The sequence below is a fragment of the Lactuca virosa genome, chromosome 4, assembly GCF_052849685.1.
Source record: "Lactuca virosa cultivar CGN04683 chromosome 4, Lactuca_virosa_CGN04683_v6, whole genome shotgun sequence".
NCBI lineage: Eukaryota > Viridiplantae > Streptophyta > Magnoliopsida > Asterales > Asteraceae > Lactuca > Lactuca virosa.
Genome location: NC_136429.1, coordinates 267,336,717 through 267,342,493, shown reverse-complemented (window position 1 = coordinate 267,342,493; position 5,777 = coordinate 267,336,717). Strand labels below are relative to the sequence as shown.

Here is a 5,777-nt window from a genome sequence, read left to right as displayed (position 1 = left end):
TTGGATCTTGGTTTTTCCCCATGCAATATTTATAGTGTAGCAATATGATTGAATAAGTAAAGTTTTTAGTGTTGGGCTCTTTCTATCCATGCAAAGGCATAAAGATTGCAACTTAATGGCCTTAGAGGTTTTAATAAGCTTAGATCTGAAGTTTAGAGATAACATCTTAAGGCATTAAGACCTTAATGGGATTTCTGACCTAGGGTGCGTACGTCGGGCGTAAAAACATGTACGCTGCATGTCACACCCCCAGACCAAATGGAGGAAACGTTCGGGGGTGGAACGAGAACACAGTATCACAATAATTGTATACATTGAAACACAAGTACATAAGCAACCATCATACCATATGATTATATCAGTTACATGACCCAAATGTTACATAGTATCAAAATACATTACAAGATATTGCATGTTATCAATTAAAGTAGTTCCCGTAATGATATTTGGTGTCTTGTCTTCAAAAGTAGCTTTACTGATCCGAGCTTAATTGTTTCCTGAGATTACATTCCATTTTAAAAGTCAACATAAAGTTGGTGAGTTCATAAGAGTTTAGTTGTAGAAAAATCTGATGTTTTTCCTCATGTGAAAATCGCATCTCTGCCTTCTAAAAAGTTTTGTATTTGTACACATTCGGCGTAAAAGAAAAATGTTTGTGGGCAGTATGAATCTGAAATCATTTATAAGAGAAAAGTTCCTATAACTTCTAAACTTATAAAAAGTGTGAACACAAAGTTTTAATCTTTCAAAACTAGACTTTTGGTAAAAATATTAGTTTGTGTTTATCCAATGTGTAATAATATTATCCAATGGATAAAGGTATTATCCACCAAACAATTGATCTAATATTAGAAACTTGTGCATATGAAGGAATGAGACTTGTGTGCTTTCTTCAAAAATATGAATACATGTATATATTTTCATAAATGGAACATACACATGCATGTAATAGTATTACACAAAGGTTAAAAGTTTTATCCAAAATATATTAGATCCAGGACCTTTGTGTAAAGTCATTTTCCAAATGTATTTTGTTTGCATGGCATGTAACCTCCCCCGAAAGTGTAAAATGAGTGAAAACTGGTAGAAAAGGGGGTATGAAATTACCTTTTATGCTTTCCCTAGAAGATGGTATGAAGATGAGGTAAAAATCAAGTGACACCTTCTTGAAACTTCAAGATCTTGCCTAGGCTTTTTGTTCCAAGAGTGAAAATGAGACAACTAGAACATGATGATAGAATGGAGAAGGATCTCGAATATATGAATGGAAACTTACTAAAAAGTCTTGCAAAACACTTGCCAAAGAGTCTTGAATTAGCTAGAATGTTTCTTGGAGAGTTTAGAGATTATGAGAATGAGTTTGAAGGTTTAAAGAGAGAGGGGCAAGGGCCTCTTTGCTGATTTTTGTAGGAGGAGGGGTGGGCTGCATGGGGAAAGGAAGAGGTGGTGCCTTTTGATTAAAATAATCAAGGTAAGGTTCCTTATTTAATAAAATGAAGTATGGTGTTTTAAATATAAAAATTCATGGTAAGGCTTTTTCATTTTTATAACATTAGAATATAATGATGATGTTGGGATATGGTGGATTATGTTGTAAAAGAAGAGACATGATTTGTCTTCTTATAGTTTTTAAAAAAACCTAGCCCCCTTTTATAAAGAATTGCCATTTTTATAGAAGTGTGTTGTAATATGAGAAATTTGTATGGTTTAATAACTAATAAAAATGATGTTATTTAATATTATTAATAATAATATTAATACGTTATAATTTGACTATTTAAAAATCTGTTATATAATAATATGAGTGTTAAAACGTGATAACTTATGTTTTCCTTGATTGAATGACCTCTTTTTCAGGACAAAACCACCAGAGTATGAAGCCACATACTAGGTCTAGTTTCGTTCTATGTTTCAATGGTTTTATGAACAAGTTTTCATCGTGTCATTAATATTATTTATACCAAAATAATATATGTGTGTTTTATTCAGTTTCAAGCCACCAATAAGCTATTTAAACTTAATTAAAGCGCTTACTCGATAATTGATTTAAAATGTCGTATGTAATAATATAATACCCGATAATACATTAAGAAGGTTATGAAAATTACATTTCACTATTTTAACCTAATTTATGCTTCAGTTGACTTTTGTTGACCAACATTTGACGGATGTCACACTACGCGTACTACACCTCGACCCTGATTTTCCTCTTGCATCAGTCGTTGTACGTGGGGCGTACAAGGTGGTACATGGGGAGTACGGCCTAGTTCCAGCTTTTGGGCCTTGGGCCTTGGACATTAGGTGTTGGGCTTTTCTTGTTGGGCCGAATGGGAAGGGAAAATGACCTTTTTCCCCTAATTAGGATATTGGGATTTTTGGACTAGTTATTATGGGTTTAAAAACTTGGATTATTGGTTAGGGTTATATTTGGGAATTAATTAGAGTGAGGAGTCGTGTTAGCAGCAGCTCGACTGTGTGGCTCGGTTATCTTATTTTGGAGGTGAGTCTCCTCATTAGATCCATGGGTCTCCTCATTACTTTGTTGTGTAGAATGCTAATTGTTTTTGTGATACTGCACGAAAGACCAGGATCTGTCCCTTGGCAATTGTATGAAAGACCAGGATCTGGCCCCTTACAATTGTATGAAAGACCAGGATCTGGCCCCTGGCATTTGTATGAAAGATACGTATTTGGCCCTCGGCATTGCAAGGAAATACCATTATTTGGCCCATGGCAGAAAGTGACTGCAAGACTATTGTAAGTCCCAAATCTGCATGTGAATCAATCAGATCCGTTTGATGGTGCGGAATCCCGATCAAACGGATGATGCCAGATCTAATGAAGAAGAAAGAGAAGAAGAAGATGATGAATCTTGTATGATTTGATTAGAATGAAGATCCAAATACAAGATTCACACACAACTTACACACACTTAAGCTCCTCTCTTCTCTCTAACTTTCTCTCTCTACAATATGCTCTCACCCCCATGCACTCCTCACCATTAATACAATATATAGTAGACATGGGCCGTGAATGGGTTCACGGCCATGAACCACTTCACGACCGTAAACACCATCTGGGCCATGAATAGTTTTCAGTCCTAGACAGAAAATTACAATTTCCAAGAAAAGCAAAGTATAAACCATAATTTAGACCCAACAATCTCCCCCTTGGTTTATAGCTTTCTTTTCTAATTGACCCAACAAGCTCCCCCTAAAAAGTAGCTGTCTTTTCTTGTCAATCTTCATTGGGATCTTGGCTTCAGCATTTATCTTCGATTTCTTCACAGCTTCAACATGAACATGATGAATCTTCAATGAATGACTTCATCTTGAGTAGTTGGGCTTTTCTTCAAAATTTGACTTTGAACGCACGTTGGGTGAGGAGGCTTCTTGAAAAGATTCTTGAAAGATGGCGCTTTCAGCTTGAGAATCTTCAAAGAGAACAATAGAGAGATCTAATCTTCTGGATCACTTCAGCAGGTACAAGAATAACAGCAAATTGATTGAGGAGACTTCAATACAATCTGTCACATAATCTTCAAGTCAGCTTCACCTTTCTTCTGGGGTTGAAGGATTGAATGTTTAAAGAATAATCTTCATTTCTTGCTCCATCGAATGAGAATTATTCGATGATCACGGATGAAGCCTTGGCTCAGAAATTTTTGATACAGTCTCCATGAGTCTCGTCTACATCTGAATTCACTTTTCAAGACAAAACAAAACTAAAAGAAAACTTAACACACAATATTTTTGGGTTTTTTATATTTTCTGGAAAAAAAAAACAGAAGCAAAAATATTTTTGGATTTTTGATTTTCTGAACAAAAAATAAAACAGAAATAACACTATTTTTTGGATTTTTTAATTTTTTTAATTTGTTTTTTTATTTTTTTATTTTTTTTAATTATTCTGATTTTTGTTTTATTTTTTTGAATTTTTTTGAATTTTTCTGATTTTTGTTTGATTTTTTGAATTTTTTAATTCTCCCCCTAAATTTGTGCATAGAGGAATCCCCCTAAATTTTTTTAATTCCCAAATCTGCTTGTGAATCAATCAGATCTGTTTGATGGTGCGGAATCCTGATCAAACGGATGATGCCAGATCTAATGAAGAAGAACGAGAAGAAGAAGATGATCAATCTTGTATGATTTGATTAGAATGAAGATCCAAATACAAGATCCACACACAACTTACACACACTTAAGCTCCTCTCTTCTCTCTAACTTTCTCTCTCTACAATATGCTCTCACTACGCTTCTCTCTCTGCTCCTTCAATATGGAAGCAAGAAGTTTCTAGTATTCAGTTGCCTCAGATTTTGCTTTTGCAATCCTCTTCTTTTTATCTGCAATTCTTGCTCGTTTCGTTTGCAATGTCAATGGAGTCACCAATCTCTGTATCTTTGGTGCTTTACTAACCTCCTTTCCATCTTTGTTTGTGAATGTTCTTCTATATGTGTTGACATACTTCCTAACATCATCTTCTTTTGAAAGATTGAAAAGTTTACGGATTTTAGATGCCCTTTTTGGACCTCTCATTCTAGGTTTTTCAACATCGGTCAATCCAGGAAGATCATTGTCACCCTTCTTGACAATAACTAGATTCAAAACAGAAAGATCTTGGCTCACTATACAACCACGTACAGACTTTCTTCTCCTTTCACTATTCCTCCTTCCATACCCACGAAAGCAGGGTGTTCCTCTCACAAGAAGAAGGCGAACTCTGCCAGGAGTTAACACTCCTTGTTTCATTGGAAATCCTTGTTTGTCGCATCCTCCCATGATTTTGAAAACATAGCCTTTGAATTCCTCCCCAAGAGCATCTCCATTAACTTCCTGTGAGATCCTCTTGTCGTAGAATGCACGGAGTTTTTGATCATCATCAATCTCGAGTTTCTTCTGACACCTGGTGGTGGGATTGGCAATATTAAACTTCATCTTCTCTCCCGGTCTTGATTATGCGGCGTTGGAACAAAGGGCTGCTTCTTGAAAAGATTCTTAAAAGATGGCGCTTTCAGCTTCAGAATCTTCAGAGAGAACAATAGAGAGATCAAATCTTCTGGATCACTTCAGCAGGTTCAAGAATAGCAGCAAATTGATTGAGGAGTCTTCAATACAATCTGTCACATAATCTTCAAGTCAGCTTCACCTTGCTTTTGGGGTTGAAGGATTGAATGTTTAAAGAATAATCTTCATTTCTTGCTCCTTCGAATGAGAATTCTTCGATGATCACGGATGAAGCCTTGGCTTAGATATTTTTGATACAGTCTCCATGAGTCTCGTCTACATCTGAATTCACTTTTCAAGACAAAACAAAACTAAAAGAAAACTTAGCACACAATATTTTTGCATTTTTTATATTTTCTAAAAAAAATAAAACAGAAGCAAAAATATTTTTGGATTGTTTGATTTTCCGAAGAAAGAATAAAACAGAAATAACATTATTTTTTGGATTTTTTTAATTTTTCTGATTTTTGTTTGATTCTTTTGATTTTTTTTGAATTTTTCTGATTTTTGTTTGATTTTTTGAATTTTTTTAATTCTCCCCCTAAATTTGTGCATAGAGGAAAACTATGAACAAATTTAACAAAAACAAAAATATTTGGGATCAAAGTTGTCAAGCAATCCAATATCGTTTATCAGCACACGCCTGCGTGTCAAGATCTGGTCAATCACCGGTATTGTGGTCCACTTAAACACAAAGGATGTTGACAATTTGGACAGATTATAGGTGACGAGTCATTGTGATATATATTCCTAAATGGACATTTAGCTGACGA

General features: G+C 34.9%; 1 pseudogene; it reads right to left on the bottom strand.

Moving 5' to 3' along the window:
• Positions 1 to 4,253: 4,253 nt before the first annotated feature.
• Positions 4,254 to 4,973, bottom strand: LOC145168828 (small ribosomal subunit protein eS6 pseudogene; annotated as a pseudogene).
• Positions 4,974 to 5,777: the final 804 nt, after the last annotated feature.